Source organism: Triticum urartu, chromosome 5A (assembly GCF_056163025.1).
Source record: "Triticum urartu cultivar PI428250 chromosome 5A, HENAU_Tu73, whole genome shotgun sequence".
In the NCBI taxonomy this organism is placed as follows: Eukaryota; Viridiplantae; Streptophyta; class Magnoliopsida; order Poales; family Poaceae; genus Triticum; species Triticum urartu.
Window position 1 is genome coordinate 36,056,855 of NC_141877.1, and position 19,633 is coordinate 36,076,487.

A 19,633-nucleotide genomic window follows, 5' to 3' on the forward strand; every position below is an offset into this window, starting at 1 on the left:
TGATATCCATCTTAGAGGCGCAGCATGAACACCATCGTCACCAGTCTGACACCATGATCTCCATCATCGTGTCTTCACGAAGTTGCCTCGCCAACTATTACTTCTACTACTATGGCTAACGGTTAGCAATAAAGTAAAGTAATTACATGGCGTTTTCATTGACACGCAGGTCATAAATAAATTAAAACAACTCCTATGGCTCCTGCCAGTTGTCATACTCATCGACATGCAAGTCGTGATTCCTATTACAAGAACATGATCAATCTCATACATCACATATATCATTCATCACATCCTTTTGGCCATATCACATCACATAGCATACCCTGCAAAAACAAGTTAGACGTCCTCCAATTGTTGTTGCATGTTTTACGTGGCTGCTATGGGTTTCTAGTAAGAACGTTTCTTACCTACGCAAAACCACAACGGTGATATGCCAATTGCTATTTACCCTTCATAAGGACCCTTTTCACTGAATCTGATCCGACTAAAGTGGGAGAGACAGACACCCGCCGGCCACCTTATGCATCAAGTGCATGTCAGTCGGTGGAACCAGTCTCACATAAGCGTGCGTGTAAGGTCGGTCCGGGCCGCTTCATCCCACAATGCCGCCGGACCAAGATAAGACTAGTAACGGTAAGAAAATTGAACAAATCATCACCCACAACTGCTTTGTGTTCTACTCGTGCATAGAATCTACGCATAGACCTAGCTCATGATGCCACTGTTGGGGAACGTAGCAATAATTCATAAAAAATCCTACGTGTCACCAAGATCAATCTAGGAGATACTAGCAATAAGACAGAGGGAGTGCATCTTCATACCCTTGAAGATCGCTGAGCGGAAGCATTACAAGAACGCGGTTGGTGGAGTCGTACACGCAGTGATTCAGATCGCGGTCGATTCCGATCTAAGCGCCGAACAACGGCGCCTCCGCGTTCAACACACGTACAGCCCGGGGACGTCTCCTCCTTCTTGATCCATCAAGGGGAGAGGAGAAGTTGAGGGAGAACTCTGACAGCACGATGGCATGGTGGTGATGGAGCTCGTGGTTCTCCGGCAGGGCTTCGCCAAGCGCTACAGAGGAGGTGGAGGAGGTGTAGGAGAGGGGGAGGGGCTGCGCCAGGGGAAGGGTGTGGCTGCCCTCTCTCTCCCTCACTATATATAGGGGGAAGGGGTGGAGGAGGCGCCCTAGGGTTCCCTAGGGGAGGGGCGGCAGCCACAGGGGAAACCCTAGATGGGTTTGGGCGCCCCCACCCCTAGGAAACTTCCCCCCCCCCAAGCCGGGAGGGGTGGCTGCCCTAGGGGAGGCGCCCACACCTCTCCAAGTTACGTGAGATGGGAGGGAGGGGTGCTCAGCCCTTCGTGGGCTGATGTGCCCCCTCCCCTTGGCCCATAAGGCCCCCAAACGCTTGCCGGGGCCTCCGAAACCCCTTTCGGACACGCTGGTCGTCACCCAGTAACCCCGGAACAATTCCGGACTCCAATACCCTTCGTCCAATATATCGATCTTCACCTCCGGACCATTCCGGAATTCCTTGTCACGTCCGGGATCTCATCCGGGACTCCGAACAACCTTCAGTAACCGCATACTATTTCCCATAACAACTCTAGCGTCATCGAACCTTAAGTGTGTAGACCCTACGGGTTCGGGAACCATGCAGACATGACCGAGACATCTCTCCAGCCAATAACCAATAGCGGGATCTGGATACCCATATTGGCTCCCACATGTTCCACGATGATCTCATCGGATGAACCACGATGTCGGGGATTCAATCAATCCTGTATACAATTCCCTTTGTCAATCGGTACGTTACTTGCCCGAGATTCGATCGTCGGTATCCCAATACCTCGTTCAATCTCGTTACTGGCAAGTCACTTCACTAGTTCCGTAATGCATGATCCCGTGGATAACTCCTTAGTCACATTGAGCTCATTATGATGATGCATTACCGAGTGGGCCCAGAGATACCTCTCCATCATACGGAGTGACAAATCCCAGTCTCGATTCGTGCCAACCCAACAGACACTTTCGGAGATACCTATAGCGCACCTTTATAGCCACCCAGTTACGTTGTGACGTTTGGTACACCCAAAGCATTCCTACGGTATCCGGGAGTTGCACAATCTCATGGTCTAAGGAAATGATACTTGACATTAGAAAAGCTATAGCATAACGAACTACACGATCTTGTGCTACGCTTAAGATTGGGTCTTGTCCATCACATCATTCTCCTAATGATGTGATCCCATTATCAATGACATCCAATGTCCATGGTCAGGAAACCACGACCATCTATTGATCAACGAGCTAGTCAACTAGAGGCTTACTAGGGACATATTACGATCTATGTATTCACACATGTATTACGGTTTCCAGTTAATACAATTATAGCATGAACAATAGACAATTTTAATGAACAAGGAAATATAATAATAACCATTTTATTATTGCCTCTAGGGCATATTTCCAACAATATTAGTGACAAACGTAGAACTAGCTAGCTAATCACAATAAGGAATCATATTAGTGGCCTCGACGCTGCTTCTCTAGGGTTTTGGGGTGGCCCCAGCAACGCTTCAAGGGTTTGGGGTGGACTCAGCAATGCTTCAAGGGTTTGGGGTGGCCTCGGCAATGCTTCAAGGGTTTGGGGTGGCCTCGACGACAACACTCTTTTAACTTGTTAAATTTGGATGGCCTCGAGAGAGTTTGTCGGGTAGGGGCGCGGCGGGAGGGGGTAGGAGACCGACATTGTTTTTTTTCTAGGGTTTGGGTGTCCTCGAGAGTTTTGGTCGAGCGAGAGGGCCGGGGGGTAAGAAATAAAAAGAGGAGAAGATCGAAGAAAGAAAGAAGAAGAAGAAAAGAGGAGAAGAAGAAAAAATAGAATTTTCTTTTTTCCTCTTCTTATTTATTTCTCCTTTCTCCTCTTCTTCCTCTCCTCTTCTTCTCCTTTTTATTTTCCTTCTTCCTAAACTAAATATAAACTAAAATAATCCTAAAACTAAACGAAGTTATCGGGACGGGGTATATCGACAATGAAGAAAAAAAAGACGAGAAGAAGAAAGGAATAGAGGAGAAGAAGAGAAAATAGAATATCTATTTTCTCTTCTTCTCCTCTATTCCTTTCTTCTTCTCCTCTTCTTTTTCTTATTTTTCCTCTTCTTATTTATTTCTCCTCTTCTTCCTCTCCTTTTCTTCTCCTTTCTTCTTCTTCTTATTTTCCTTTTTCCTCTCATTCTTTTTCTTCTTCTTCCTTTCCTAGCTAGATACATAAAACTTTTTTAAAAATGTAACTTTTGCATACATAAAACGTTTTCTTCTTCTTCCTTCTTCCTTCTCTTCCTTCTTCCTAAATATATAAAACTTTTCTAAAAATGAAACTAACCTAAAATTAATGTACTAAATCAGAGAACATATATAGATAAAAATTTTTCTAAAAATCTAACTTTTACATATATGTATACTTTAAAACAATATTATAATTGAGAAAATACATACATACATACAAAAAACATGTAAAAAATACATACATACATACATACATATATGAACATACATCAAAAAATATATATATCTAAAAAATACATACATGCATATATGAAAATCTAAAAATATGTAAAAAAAATAGCATGTATAACTAAAAAAAATAGCACGGCGGCGGCGGGGTCGGCAGAGGCGCGGTGCTCACAGAGGGAGGAGCGTGCGGCGGGCGGCGTCGGGGCGAGCAGTGGCGCAGGGAGTGGTGCGGCGATGGTGTCGGGGCAGGGGCGGCGCGCGTTGGGGCAGGGACGGCGCGCGGCGACGGCGTCGGGCGAGGGCGCGGCTGACGGCGAGGGCGCGGGCAACGGCGACGGCGGGGGCGGCGGGCGGCGTCGGGGTATCCTGGAGGCGTCTCAGCGTCGTCGGGGGCAACTGTGGCGATGAACTCTGCAAAATTGCTAAGTTCTACTTATATACCAGGAGCATTGGTCCCGGTTCGTGGCACCAACCGGGACCAATGACTCCTTTAGTCCCGATTGGTGCCAGCAACCGGGACCAAAGGTCTCTTTTCAGCAGCCCAAAGGCGGGAAACGACGGCCTTTGGTCCACCAACCGGTACGAATGCCCCCTTTTAGTACTGGTTGGTGCCACCAACCGGGACCAAAGGCCTCGTGCTCCCCGTGTTCAAACTTTAGTCCCACATCACTAGTTGAGAGGGGCGCAGAGTGGTTTATAAGCCCCACTGTCGCACCCCTCTCGAGCTCCTCTCGATTGCAGGCTTACGGGCCTAATTGTCACTGCTATGCATGATGGGCCTAATGGGCCTTCTGCAGGCCTGAATCCTGGCCCATGGTAGGGTTTCTAGTCGTATTCAGGCTGTGGTGGCCCAGTAGTTGGCACTTTTTAATTTTTTTTGTTGCTTTATTTATCTTATTTTGTTTCTATTTACAACAAAAAACTTACTGTTGCTATTTTATTTATTTTATTAAAGTTTATTTATTTTACGTTTATAAAGTTTATTTTGTTTCTACTTCTTCATTTTATAAAAGTTTATTTTATTTTATTTTATTTTATTTCTACTTATTTATCGTATTAAATTTTAATTTGTTTTATTTTGCTTCTACATATTTATTGTATTAAAGTTTTTTTATTTTATTTTATTTTATTTCTACTTATTTATTTTATTAAATTTTAATTTATTTAATTTTATTTCTAATTATTTATAAAAATTTATTCTGTTTCTTTCTACTTTTCATGTTTTGAACAGAAAATACTTTGATAATTTCAGTGGCATGAATTTTATATAATTTTAGTTTAAAAAACACTAGAGGTTTATAAAAGCTTTTTAGTTTATTCCTTTTGCTATTAGAGTTTTATAAAAGTTTTTAGTTAATTTTTTTTGCATGGTATCATCATTTTATCCACATAGCATGTGCAAGAAAGTAGAGAGGGTTACGGCAAAAACTGGATGCACTTCGTGTACAAAACGGACAATCTTTTTCGAAGTATGAGGGTTTCATACGGAAACTCATGTGTTACAAAGGGATTTCATTTTTTTAACTTATTTGAACTCCAGACTTTTTCTGTGTTGAAAATGCACCATTCAAAGCCACATCATCAATAGTCAACCCTTTCTGACTTTATTTGTTATTTTTCATGCATTTACTGATTATTTTGAGCTATAAGACCCTGAAATTGAAAAGCATTTCAAATGAACTCTGAAAAAGTTGAAAGTTGGCATGGTATCATCATTTCACCCACATAGCATGTGCAAAAAAGTAGAGAGGGTTACAGCAAAAACTGGATGCACTTCGTGTACAAAACGGACAATCTCTTTCGAAGTATGAGGGTTTCATACGGAAACTCGTCTGTTACAAAGGGATTTTATTTTTTAACTTATTTGAACTCCAGAGTTTATCTGTGTTCAAAATGCATCATTCAAAGACACATCATCAATTTTCAACCCTTTCTAACTTCATTTGTTATTTTTCATGCATTTAATGATTATTTTGAGCTATAAGACCCTGAGATTGAAAAGCATTTCAAATGAACTCTAAAAAGGTTGAAAGTTGGCATGGTATCATCATTTGACCCACATAGCATGTGCAAGAAAGTAGAGAGGGTTATGGCAAAAACTGGATGCACTTCGTGTACAAAATAGACAATCTCTTTCGAAGTATGAGGGTTTCATACGGAAACTCGTTTGTTACAAAGGGATTTCATTTTTAACTTATTTGAACTCCAGAGTTTTTCTATGTTGAAAATGCACCATTCAAAGCCACATTATCAATTTTCAACCCTCTCTGGCTTCATTTGTTATTTTTCATGCATTTACTGATTATTTTGAGTTATAAGACCCTGAAATTGAAAAGCATTTCAAATGAACTCTGAAAAGGTTGAAAGTTGGCATGGTATCATCATTTCACCCACACAGCCCGTGCAAGAAAGTAGAGAGGGTTACGGCAAAAAATGGATGCACTTCGTGTACAAAACAGACAATCTCTTTCGAACTATGAGAGTTTCATACGGAAACTCGTCTGTTACAAAGGGATTTCATTTTTTTAACTTGTTTGAACTCCATAGTTTTTCTGTGTTCAAACTGCACCATTCAAAGCCACATCATCAGTTTAGTACATATAGCTCTCGTGAATAGACAAGTGACCAAATCAATAGAAGTTCATCATCACATTAAAAACAAAGTACATACATAGTTCTCATTGAACAACATATAGCTCTCTAGAGCATCTAGTTAAACCATACATTGAAACTATGTAAAACCTTTCAATGCAACAACAAATGCGATCATAATCACAACCAAGGTAAACATTGATCCAACGGCATAATGATACCAAGCCTCGCTATGAATGGCATATTTTCTAATCTTTCTAATCTTCAACCGCATTGCATCCATCTTGATCTTGTGATCATCGACGACATCCGCAACATGCAACTCCAATATCATCTTCTCCTCCTAATTTTTTTATTTTTTCCTTCAAGTAATTGTTTTCTTCTTCAACTAAATTTAACCTCTCGACAATAGGGTCGGTTGGAATTTCCGGTTCAACTACCTCCTACATAAATAAAATCTATGTCAACTTGATGGGCATAATTGTCATAAACAATAAATGAACCAAATAGTTATAAAAGATAATATATACCACATCCGAATCATAGCCAGGACGAGGGCCGACGAGGGCGGATACCAAAACCATCCCACTATATAATAACAAGCAATAATAAAAGTAAGAAAATTAGACAAGTATCTATCTAAAGTAAGAATTTTTTTTCTTTCAGAAGAAGATAAGAACAAGAGGCTCACCACGGTGGTGCAGGCGACAAGATCGGCGCGGGCAATCGACGGCGGTGAAGATGGGGACGGGACGTGACGGACCGCTAAAACTAGACAAATCTCGGGGAAAATGGAGCTTGGAGGTCGAGCTTCAAGAGGAGAAAGCCTAACTAGCATGGCTCGGGCATTTCATCGAACACCTCATGTGCATAGGAGGTGAGCTAGAGCACCCAAATGCCCTCTCCTCGCCGGCCAGAAAAAACAGAGCATTGTGGAGTGCTCTGCTGCGGCGACGGGGTATATATAGGCAACTCATTTGTCCTGGTTCGTGCTTGGAACCGGGACTAAAGCGCAACCTTCTGTCCTGGTTCGAGTCAAGAACCGGGACCAATGTTTGTGGGCCAGGAGTGAAGCCCATTGGTCCCGGTTCGTGCCTAGAACCGGGACAAATGGGTCCATACGAACCGGAACCAATGCCCACGAGGCCCCGACCGGCCCCTTGGGCTAAAGAACCGGGACGAATGCCCCCATGGGTCCCGGTTCGTGACTGAACCGGGACTAATGGGCTTGCCCTGCCCGAATCAAAGCCCTGTTTTCTACTAGTGGCGGGCCGAAAAGTTGCAGATCTGCGGCCTTTTGTCGCGGGCGGCCGGATTTGACTTTTCCGACCGCCGATGGCTGCGCCAAGCGATGGAATGTTGGGGAGCACCCCACGCAGTCCTGGCAAAGCCCCATCGCCGCATGCAGGTACGTGTTCGTCCTGTCGCCACCGTTGACGGTTTGCCAGCATGGATTCGGCCGGCCGGCCGTCGGGCTCGGCGCTCACGCAGCGGCTTTGCGAATCGCCGATGCCGCTCATACAGTGCAACGACTACACGCGGACAGTGCTGCGGCTAACTTCGGGCACGCCGAAGCAGCCCAGATGGGTGTTCATCAAATGCGAAAACGACAGGGTATGTGTTATTTTCATTTGGCTTTGGCACCGCATTCTTTGGTTCAATTGCGATAGCTCATTTCGAACATCTTCATGTGTGTAGGAAGATAGATGCTCATTTTGGTTTTGGAAAGGCGAATACATTGATTTATTGATAGGAAAAAACTTAATAGATGTTCGTGCACTCCTTAGTAGAATCGAAGATAATGAAGCGGCTGCATGTGTAACTAGAGGGGAAGCAACGTATACTTCTTTAGAACCAAAGAAGAAGAATGAAGAATGCAAAAGCAAGAATTCGCAGATCAACAACGAATGCATGGAGAAGATATTGGTCCAACTAGTGGGAGTAGTTATGGAAGTTGGAAATCTTCTAAAATGCATAATTGTGGTTCTTGTTTTTTGGTCTTGCTATTCTAGTAAAAATTTGCTGATGTTCTATGTGTCCAATGCCGTTGAAAAACCGAAGAAATGTATTATTTTGTGTCAAATTGAGGTGCAAATTTCGGATTTGCGGGCCGATGGGAGCGGCGCCAGACCAGACCTCGCAAAGCTGACCCATGAAAGAGCATATTCCGCGAATATCCTTTTATACGGGTCCGTTTTGCAGGGTCTGCCTCTGCGGCCGTCCGCGCCGGCCCGCGAACCCGTTTTTCCGCGAACTGCAAACGCGTTTTGCGGGTCAACGTTATGCAGGGTCTGCTAGAGATGGTCTTAGGTTCATGAACACAACGATAGCACAAATGATATAAAACAAATTTATACAAATCAAGTCTTCAATATAAACATCAATATATAATTATACTACGGTGCGCCATACAAACAAAAGCTACTTTTCTATTATTATACTAGACAATGCCCGTGCGTTGCAACGGGATATAAATAGTGTATTACGTTAGCTTGTGTTTACCTACCCATATTATGCCATTGTGTAAATAAATGCTCATTAAACCATGTCCGTGATTTAACTTATATTTTGATCATAATTGATTTACCTGCCCATGGTATGCGATTGTCTAAATAAACGTTAATCAAATTCTGCCTGTGATTTACCTTATGTTTTGATCAGAAGTTTGATAAGTAAATTAAACTGGAATTGATCCAGAAGGTAAGTAAATTAAGATGATTGATTATTATATGGGAAATGTTGGACGAAGGGGTGGTGGGAAGAAAGGTGAAATGGGAACCTTACGTTCTTTTTAAGTAGTAGAGATTATATTTTGATCACAATTGATTTACCTGCCCATGGTATGCGATTGTCTAAATAAATGTTAATCAAATTCTGCCTGTGATTTACCTTATGTTTTGATTAGAAGTTTGATAAGTAAATTAAACTGTAATTGATTTAGAAGGTAAGTAAATTAAGATGATTGATTATTATACGGGGAAGGTTAGACGAAGAGGTGGTGGGAAGAAATGTGAAACGGGAACCTTACGTTTTTTGAAGTAGTAGAGATTTCAGGGCTGACCCGAGTAAGATTAGTGAGGGCCCAAGGCCCGGCCTTTTACAGAGCCTGCTATGAAGGTTGCCTTAGTTGGGAACTGATTTGTCTCAAAAAAAAAAGTTGAGAACTGAATTAGTAAAAGAAGCGCCCCTCTCTGACGCTAGCTACGTAAACACAGCCGGGCAAACGACCATAGCACTTTTTATGGGTGAACTTGGGTGTGGCTCAGTCAAAAAGGAATACTTTTAACATGTTAAAAAAAATACCACCTCTGTATCAAAAATATAAGACATTTCTGCAGTTCAAACATTTATGTTTTGGTACATATTGTGGAAATGGAGTAAATATTCACATTACATGCAAAATTTTAGTACATATGAAATAAAATGTTCATCACATATTTTAAAATTGGTCGTTCATGCAAAAGAGTTATATTCATGTATTTAAAAAGTTAATTAATGTAAAGAAAAAATTTCAAAAAAATGGTTCATGCACATATTGTTATAAGTCTGTATACAGTAAGAAAAAGTGTTAAAAATTATAATAAAATATAGTTAAAATGTGTGCAATTAATGGAACAAAGTTTAGGAAAACATAAGAAATACAATACCAAACAGAAAACGGAAACAAAAAAGAAAAAAAGGAACAGGCACATAAAGAGATAAAAAATTGACGAAAAAACAAAAAAATCAAAAGAAAACATAAAAACTGCAGAAAAATAGAAAGAGAGCACTTCATGACGGAAGAAATCAGAGTCACGTCCTGAACTGGACGGCTCGAGAAACGCACACCCTATGCATTTTGGCTGTGATTTGACGCAGTGAGTGTCGAATAGGTTAATGCTAACAACCAACAAGGAGAAGTGTGTCATATGCCACTTGTAGCAGCGGGGAGCGACTACTCCGGGTGAAGGGCGCCCTAATAATGGTGTTTCTTTCATTTACTTTGTAAATCTGAAAAATACTATTTACTTTTCCAATAAATTTTATACTTAGTTTTGAAAATAAATTCCTTATGTATTTTAGAAATTTTCTGTTATTTTTCATCATTAATAAAATATTCATGTCATTTTAAAAGGTGTACAAATATTTCAGAATTTGTCCTGTCATTTTAAAAAGTGTTCACATATTTTACAAAACTGCCATTTTAATATGAAAAGTTTTGTTTCATGTTATTTCTAAAAATAGTTCACATATTTGACAAAACATTATAGCAAATATGCATGTAATTTTGAAAATAAAAAACTTTCACATATTTTTAAAGAATATTCACGCAATTATCAAATAGTGTTCATATCATTTTTTAAAAGCATTCATGTTTAAAAATATTGATGTAACTTTAAAATTGTTCACTTATGTTTTTAATGTTGATGTGATTTAAACACGTGAATCTTATATAAAGACTATTCAGGTCTTTATCGAAACAATATGTATATCTCTTTAAAAAGGAGAAGGAAAATGGGAAAAGAAAAATAAAATGATACAATAAAAAATGGAAATAGGAAATAAAAGGAGAAAAATGGAAATACAAAAAACAGAAGAAAAATAAAACAAGACATAATCGGGTCTCTGAAAAAAAAATCATGAAACTGAACCGAAATAAAGGAGCAAAAAATAGCCCAAGCAGGGCCCTGGTCCAGTACGTACTGTGTGGGTGATTTGCACGATATGCAGACTTTGGCCTGTTGATTGATTTACAAAGTTTGGGCCCTTCTTGCCCTTTCCTAATTCCCTGTGCTTTGAAAGCGAAAATAAAGGGAAGCGTAAGGAAATAACAGATTGTAGAGTAGTGATGTGAGAATCAATTGAAAAAAAAAACTACCCTTCCAAAAAATAAATACTCCCTCCGTCCAGAAATACTTGTCAAGGCAATAAATGAATCTAGACGTATTTTAGTTATATACACATTCAATTTTATTCATTTCTTCAACAAGTATTTTGGGAGGAAGGGAGTAGAAAATAACTACTCCATCAGTTCCTAAATATAAGTCTTTTTAAAGATTGCAATATGGACTACATATGAAGTAAAATGAGTGAATTTGCACTCTAAATTATGTCTATATACATCCGTATATAATCTATATTGAATGAAATCTCTAAAAAGACTTATACTCCCTCCGTTCCTTAATAAGTCTTTTTTAGAGATTCCACTATGGATTATATTCAGAGCAAAATGAGTGAATCTACACTCTAAAATATGTCTATATACATCCGTATGTAGTTTGTTGTGGAATCTCAAAAAGACTTATATTTAGAAACAAAGAGGTGTTAAGGAACGGAGGGAGTAGTAATGACACATTTTCCTGAGAAACATAGAGTATCCCAGAGTCAGAGGACGACGATAAGCTATCTTGCTGCACAGCCCTGTCCAAGGCGTCATTTCCACTGTGTTGTCGTTGGCCGCGGCCTCCCACTAAACCTCACCAAGATTCAATTGTCAGCGACCTCCACGCTGGCCCCTCCCATCATCACCATCCGAACTCGTCGATCTCTCACTCACCTCCACCGGCGACGCTGCTGCCCCGTCGTTCTTGGCTTGGTCTCGCCCGCATCCTTCCACCTTGCTAATACTCTATGCACCACCCCATCTTTGTCTCGATGCTTCACCCAAAATTTATTTACATGGATTAGAACTCCAGTCAACTGATGAATACCAAATGCATTAAAATATTTTTAATAAAAGGGTCTCCGAAGTTAGTTTGCGAGGCAAAAACCCTCGGTGCCCCTTCCACCATGTGCCCGCCGCTACAAAACTACACTTTATATTTACAACTTTATTCAAAGATGTATGCCAATTGCACCATCTACGTGTCACGCCACCTAGACGCAACAATCTAGCTATAATGCTTCTGGACTGGCAAATGTGATGGGCCAGCGTTCTGGGAGATATGACGTATGGGTGCAAACTGAGTAGTATGTAGTAATAGGTAGACCTGGTATAAGTTGCTGACCAGATAGGCCCGGGGCGAGGGGTGTGCGACATGTGCACGGCACAACACGTCGCGGAGGAGTCTCGCCGGGAGCGCGATACGCCAGACATGTCGGCAAGGTTTTTTTAGAACCTGAAACCCCACATGTTCGGAATAGACCCCATCAGGACGCACGGCGGCTATGAGCTGTCCTAAGTCGACCAGATCGCCACTAGGGCCTCGTGGATCACTGTTGTCGAACAGGAAGAACAACAAAGAATGAGGAAGAAGAAAAATAATGGTAAAGGAAAAGGTAAAAGGTGGTAGATGTGTTTGTCGATTGTGTGTTGTTTCAATTAGTCGTCACCTCTCATCTATATATAAGGCGGCTGGACTCCCCGTACAAGAATATGACTCAAAGCGCGTTTCAATTCTAACCTTATTTGGAAACGCGGGTCCGGAGGCTCCGGGCTGCAGAATGTTTCATATAGCTCTCTTGTGTCGATCGTGTAGTTCATATACTCCCTCTGATCGAGATAACTAGAACAACAAACTTTCTCTTCTCGACGAAGACGAAAAACTTCCATGTTCAACACTTCTCCATCCGAGGTCATCTTCAAGGCGCAACTGGCTGGCCAACTCTGTAAACAATATTGAAGATCCAAACTTCTGCGCAAAATGTGCCAACCTTGTGTTAAGCTAAGGTTCCCCAAAGGTCCCCAGAAGGCTCCGGGTCGGGAGTTTTCAGCCCAGCCCGAAGTGTCCGGACTATTTTTCTGCAGCCCACCGTTTTAGTTGTAACTTGTGCGTACAATTTTAGATTGAGATGATTCAAAATGCAAAACTGTTCGTCTCGACAAGACAAAGACTTTTCATGTTGAACAATTATTTATTTGAGATCATTTTCAGGAGGTTATCAACCAAGCCAAAAACTGGTGTCAACACGGGTGTGGGGCGTCCATAGAGATCAGATGGCTAGGAGTGTGCCAGGGAGCCGTCCGTGCGAGGTCCAGCGTAACGCATGGCACAGAGGGCATCCTCGTGCACGGAGGCTCCCGAGGGTGAGTACTCCGGCATTCTTTATAGGAGTAATATGAAGTATTAACATTAAGAAACACTCAAAGTTACATCTGTAATTGATACTTTTTCACATAGGAACAAGGGGAAAACGTTAATCTAGGATGTCTATTTTTTTGGATTTTGGTTTTTATCCAATCTAACAACCTAAAGCATTATAGCTCAATTTCAAATATGAAGTTGCTTACCATACATACACTCTGGTGTCATGATGTCTATCCAAATTAAAAGGAATGCATATATGCTTAATTCATGCTCCTGACACGAGGCATCACCGGTTGGAAAGAAGCTACTAAAGGCAACACCAACACGATTCACTCAAACAACAAAAATGCTAATGATGAGTGGTATGCTATGTTTCCAAATGCATCACTTGAGAATATGGAATACAATCACTCTGACGACCGACCACTTTGTGTGGATACTTAGTATTTTTCTCAGATCGATGGGTCGGGAAATAATGCGCGAGCGAGGCGCTTTGAGGCAAGATGGTTAAGGGAGAAAAACTTTGATGAAACGGTCCTTACTGCTTGGGAGAAGGCAGGGGCTGATGCAAGCTTAACAAGTATCTATGACAAACTGAACAAAATGCATGCAGAATTTCATGACTGGGGCCAAAGGGTTCTAAAGAAACCCAAGAAGAGATTGCGAAAAGCACAGAGGGGTCTAGAAAGAGTCATGGCAGGGCCGATGAATGATGAGAATGATGAGAAAAGAAAGGAGCTGGCGGAATTAATAGAATATCTGCTAGAATTGGAGGAGATACAATCAAGGCAAAGGTCGCGTGTGACCTGGCTGTCCAGCGGCGATCACAACACAGCTTTCTTTCAAGCTTTTGCTTCGGCAAGATGAAAGAAGAATTTTGTTAAGAGGCTCAAGGACGATGGAGGGAACTGGATGGAAGGCATGCCGATACTAAACAACCATGTGCAGAACTATTTAACTCACCTTTTTACATCAGAAGTGCATCATACAAATCCGGAGGTGTTGCAAAAAGTGCAGGGGAAAGTGACTGATGAGATGAACAACTTCTTGATGGCACCCTTTACGGTTAATGATGTGAAGAAGGCAGTTTTTAGTATTGCAGACCTAAAGGCCCCAGGGCCTGATGGAATCCACGCCATTTTTTTCAAAAAGTACTCGCACATATTAGGAGATGAGGTAACACAAGAGGTGTTGTCATGATTCCCAAGGTGGACAACCCAGAGATGGTAACTCAATATCACCCCATAAGCTTATGTAATGTTCTTTATAAAATCATTTCTAAGATGCTTGCCCTAAGACTGAAAAATATACTCCCTAACATTATTTCTCCGACACAAAGTGCATTCGTTCCTGGGAGAATGACTACAGACAACATCTCAATAGCATATGAGTGTGTTCACAAAATAAAGAACAAGAGAAATGGTCGAACAGGTCTTTATGCAGTCAAATTGGATATGCATAAGGCCTACGATAGGGTGGAGTGGTCCTTTCTGCATGATATGATGGTCAAGCTGGGTTTTCATGAGCACTGGATCCAAATGATGATGGCATGTGTGAGCTCTGTTAAATATAAAGTTAGATTTAACTCTCAAGAAACAGATGAGTTTATTCCTTCTAGGGGCATCAGGCAGGGTGACCCCCTATCTCCCTACTTATTCCTTCTTTGTGCGGAAGGTCTCTCTAGTTTACTGTAGTTTGAAGAACAAGTTGGTGGCATAGAGGGAATCAGAGTGTGCAGAAATGCACCATTAGTATCACACATTTTATTTGCTGATGATTCTCTGATTCTTATGAAAGTAGATGTTCTTAATGCAGCTTCCTTACAGCATGTTCTAGAGGCCTACTGTGAAAGCTCGGGACAGTTGGTGAGTTTGGACAAATGAAGTATATTCTTCAGTCCTAATACATCAGCCGATTCTAGGACTGAAATCTGCCAAGAACTACATATTGATACAGAAGCTCTCTCAGACAAGTGCGTTGGCCTGCCAGCCATGGTCGGAGCAGATAGGAGCGACTGCTTCAGGCACTTCTATGAACGAATCAAGGAGAGATTACAAGGATGGATGGAGAAGCAACTATCTTCTGGAGGTAAAGAAATTCTCCTAAAATCGGTGGCTCAAGCTATCCCAGTATTTGCAATGTCTGTCTTCAGCTTACCTAAAGGTATTTGCAAGGAAATAACTGATCTAATGGCTCAATTTTGGTGGGGTGATGATAAGGAACATAAGAGAATGCATTGGTACACCTGGTGGAAGCTCTGCTTTCCAAAAAGCGAGGGTAGTATGGGATTCCGAGATTTGTACTCCTTTAATCTGGCGATGCTATCTAAGCAATGTTGGAGGCTTATTAACAACCCGGAATCCTTATGTGCAAGAGTTTTGAAAGCAAAGTATTTCCCCAATGTAGAGTTACTACAAGCAACTTTGAAGAGCGGATCATCATTTACATGGCAAAGCACCATGAAGGGCCTTGATACTTTCAAATTAGGATATATTGGGAGGATCGGGACAGGAGAACATGTGAATATATGGAATGATCCCTGGATCCCGGTGAACCCGAATAGAAGGAGGATTTGATTTGGTCTATCTTTAACCCGGTGGGTGTGAGACGAATTCTGCAAATACCACTGAATCTGGGGGCCTTTGATGACTTCATTACTTCGAATCCGGACAACAAAGGTTACTTCTTAGTCAAAACGACGTACAAAATTCAGTGGGCTCACTCTGTCCAGGCTCGTGCAAATGTAATGGCACGTCCGAGCGGTTCAAATACACTAGAAGTATGGAGTTTGCTCTGGAAAGTAAATGTGCCACGTAAAGTTCACATTTTTTGCTGGTGCATCATGCATGGAATAATACCTTTAAAGTCGATACTTACTAATCGACATATAGGCACAGTGGGAGCTTGCCCAATCTTTCATCAAGATGCGGAGGATGTGAGACATCTACTATTCGATTGCTGCCATGCAAGAGAATTATGGAAAACCCTGGGAGTTTCAGAAATTATTGAGGAAGCCAAAAGGATTGATAGATCAGGTTATGTAATTATGGAACATTTAATCCTAGCACTAGACGTACCCTTGGCGATCAAACCAAATCTGAACATTAAGCAGGTGGTGTTAGTAGGGTCCTGGTATCTCTGGTGGATCAGGAGGCAGTTTACTCATAATGGTGCTCCACCACCTCCTACGAGATGGCACATGGCAGTCCTAGCAATAACAAACAATTATTAGGAGGCTAATGATAAAGCAAGAACTACCAGGGAGCAGAGATGGTGCAAGCCAGAACCCAGGTGCGTAATGGTGAATGTGGACGCTGCATTTTTTATTGATGAAGGGGTGGCGGCTACAGCAGTTGTAATCAGAGATGATAAAGGAAATTTCCTAGCTGCACAATGTAAGTATATCACCCATATAGCAGATGTGGTAATAGCTGAAGCAACAGCCATGCGAGACGGCCTCGTATTTGCAAATCTGCTAGGTTTTCCTCGCGTGGAAGCTGAGTCAGACTCCCTTACTGTGATTTAGTTCTGTGATGGACAGTCAATATGGTGGGATGCAGCAGCGGCGTTATTCGCAGAATGTGTAGATGTGGCAGCGTCGACTGGGAAGGTCATCTTCAGACATTGTTTTCATTCTAGTAATCAAGCGATGCATGTGCTTGCTAAATTTTGCATTTGTAATAAGACCTCAAAGAGCTGGACAGATGAGCCTCTGGGCTGTCTGGTCTCTCATCTCACAGACGGTGTACTTCCTTTCGTTGATTAATAAAGCAAGCCATGATTTCCTTCCCTAAAAAACAAAAATGCTACACTCACGGGCCTTTAGGATAATACGGACTTGTTCCAACTAATCAAATAAGACCCCCCATGATTTTCAGGTGGGTGGGCCCCTTCCCACCTCCTAAATCCAATCCTAATTCTCCATGACTACTACTCCGTGAAGTCTGTAAAAAATCTTCCCGTCAGTATAGCATTGCTCCCAAAACAAACACACCAAATGTCAGCCGATACGTCCGGACGTGTTCGCGAATAGCAGATTGGAGGACGGCCATCAAAGTCGGTGAACCCAACATTTGCGCTAGTCGAATAATTCAAAAAGATGGATGAGATTCATGTAAACAGGATGATATATATGAAATTTCAATATATTTACAACCATAAGGATGAAATTAAACAAAGTTCAACTAAAGAAAGGAAATTTAAACTAAACTCAAGTTAACCTAAGTGAGGTACCGACGCAGCTGCCACGTCCGAAGTAGTAGAGGAGGCGGCTGCTTGTATTGGCAATCGTCAGGTAGGGCGCCTCCTCCTCCTTCATTGGGCTCCACTGGCTCCCGGACTACCAACGGGGTGGCGATTGCGCCACCTCCTTGCCTCACCAGAAATGTCCTGGTGGAGACGCCCACTGGACGAAGGGCCGGCATGGCTGCATGGCGGCGAGGGCAGCTCCGCCATGATACGATATCCGATTTGGACACCGTAGTTGCGCGTGGTGAGGGTGGCTCCTCCAGTCGTTCTTGACACGATGTTTGATTTGGTAGTACGCCGACCACGGTCGTGGAGCAATGGCTCGAGCGACAACTTGATGTGCGTTGCAAACTCGTCATGTATGCACGCGGCCTTGGTGAGGAGTGGCAGCTGCTACTGATCCTCCTCCTCATTGGAGAGCAACACCTCCTCATTAACCTGGGAGTGGTGGATGTCGACATGGGAGTGGTGGATGTCGACGAGCCCGGAGGTTGTGGGCTACGGCGCCACGAATCGGAGCTGCCCCCAGATCCACATGGCGGTGCCAAAACCAACTGTCGGACTTGCCCATCACTGCGGCATGTGGCTAAGAGGGGAGCAAAGGTGTGCGGAGGAGAGGAGATGTGGTTTGTCGGCAAGCCATCACTGCTTTAAATAGCTGGGCGGCGGACTGGCACCGCTTCAAAGTGTGCAGAGCGGTCAGAGTACGCTTCTCAGTTGCTGCGTCTTCATTGAAGCATCGGTCAGCCGTCTTCTCACGTCGATCCGACCGACATGAATGCGGCAGGCAGCCGCCCCATCGCATCCCGAGCCACATGAATTTGCGGAGAGTGTTCTGGAACGAAACACGTGGCAAGGACATTGGCTGGGCCCGTGCTGCCATACGCCAACTTGGCACGCGAAACCTCCCTCTGGTTTGCTTCAGGTTTTTCGGGATTCAAATGTGCGGACGCGTCTGCGGATGTTTGATCCAAGGCGTTGAATGCCAAAAAAGTGTACGGATTTGATGCACAACATAGGAGTTGCCCTAACAATGTGTAAATGGCTGTGTTGCATCCACATCCACCTCATGAACATTTGTATAAATTATATGCACCCAGCACCGGTATGCTTTATTGGGACTAGGAGTACCAGCTAGCTAGCATCATCCCAGGAAAAATTTTGGAAGCTCTATATATGTAGTGCCCCAATACCCCGTGAAGGAAATATGCCCTAGAGGCAATAATAAAGTTGTTATTTATATTTGAAAAAAGTCCATTTTACTACCCTGAATAATGTGGGTGGTTCACTTTACCCCTTGATCTATTTTTTGGTTCCTATACCCCCCTAAACAATCTCATACCGGACAAAAAATCACCCTAGGTGGTTTACCCAGACTAGATGATGACGTGGACACAATCAAAGGTGGTATTTGACCTGCTGGTGGGTCCCACTTGTTAGTTTTTTAAAAAAACAAAGAAATAGAAAAAGGGGTGGCCCCCTACTGCAGTAGCAGCCGGCCACAGCGGCGGCAGCCGGTGCGCGCGGAGCCGGCAGGCGGCCGTGGCGAGCGGAGCCGGCGCGCGCCAAGCGGGGGAGGCCAAGCACGGCCAGGCGCAGCGACAGGTTCACGCGCATGAGGGCAGAGCGACATGGACCGGCTTGGGTGCGGACTGGGCTGTGCGCGCGATGGTAGAGCATGCATGGTCGAAGCCGGCGAGCGGGGTCGTTGTGTGTCGAGCGGGGGAGGCTGGGCGCCGCCAGGCTCAGCGATGGGTTCGCGCGCGTGAGGGTAGAGCGACGTGGACTAGCTTGGGCGGGGACAGGGCCACGTGCGCGAGGGCAGAGCAAGGGCGGCCGGAGTCGGCGGGCGGCTGGGGACGACAGCGCGAGCAGCGCGCGAGGGCGGCTGGGGTCAATAGCGCAAGCTTGGGGAGGAGGCGGGGCGGCGCAGGCGCGCGGCCGGAGCGGCGACGGGGCGGACGGCGGGGTCGCGCTGGAGCCGGAACGTAGCGCGAGGGGGTGACGGGGATGCCCACGCCCGACCTAACAAGGGGGGCCCACCGAGGTCAAAACCACCGTTGACTAGTGCCACATCAGTAGCAAGTGGAGACAAACCAGTCAGGGGGTGTTTTATCCGGTTTTGGTTTGTTTGGGGGGTAGAAGGAGCCAAAAAATAGATCATGGGGTAAAGTGAACCACCCACTTTATTCAGGGTAGTAAAATGGACTTTTTTCTTTATATTTCTTTATATCATGATAAATTTTTATTATTCATGCTAGAATTG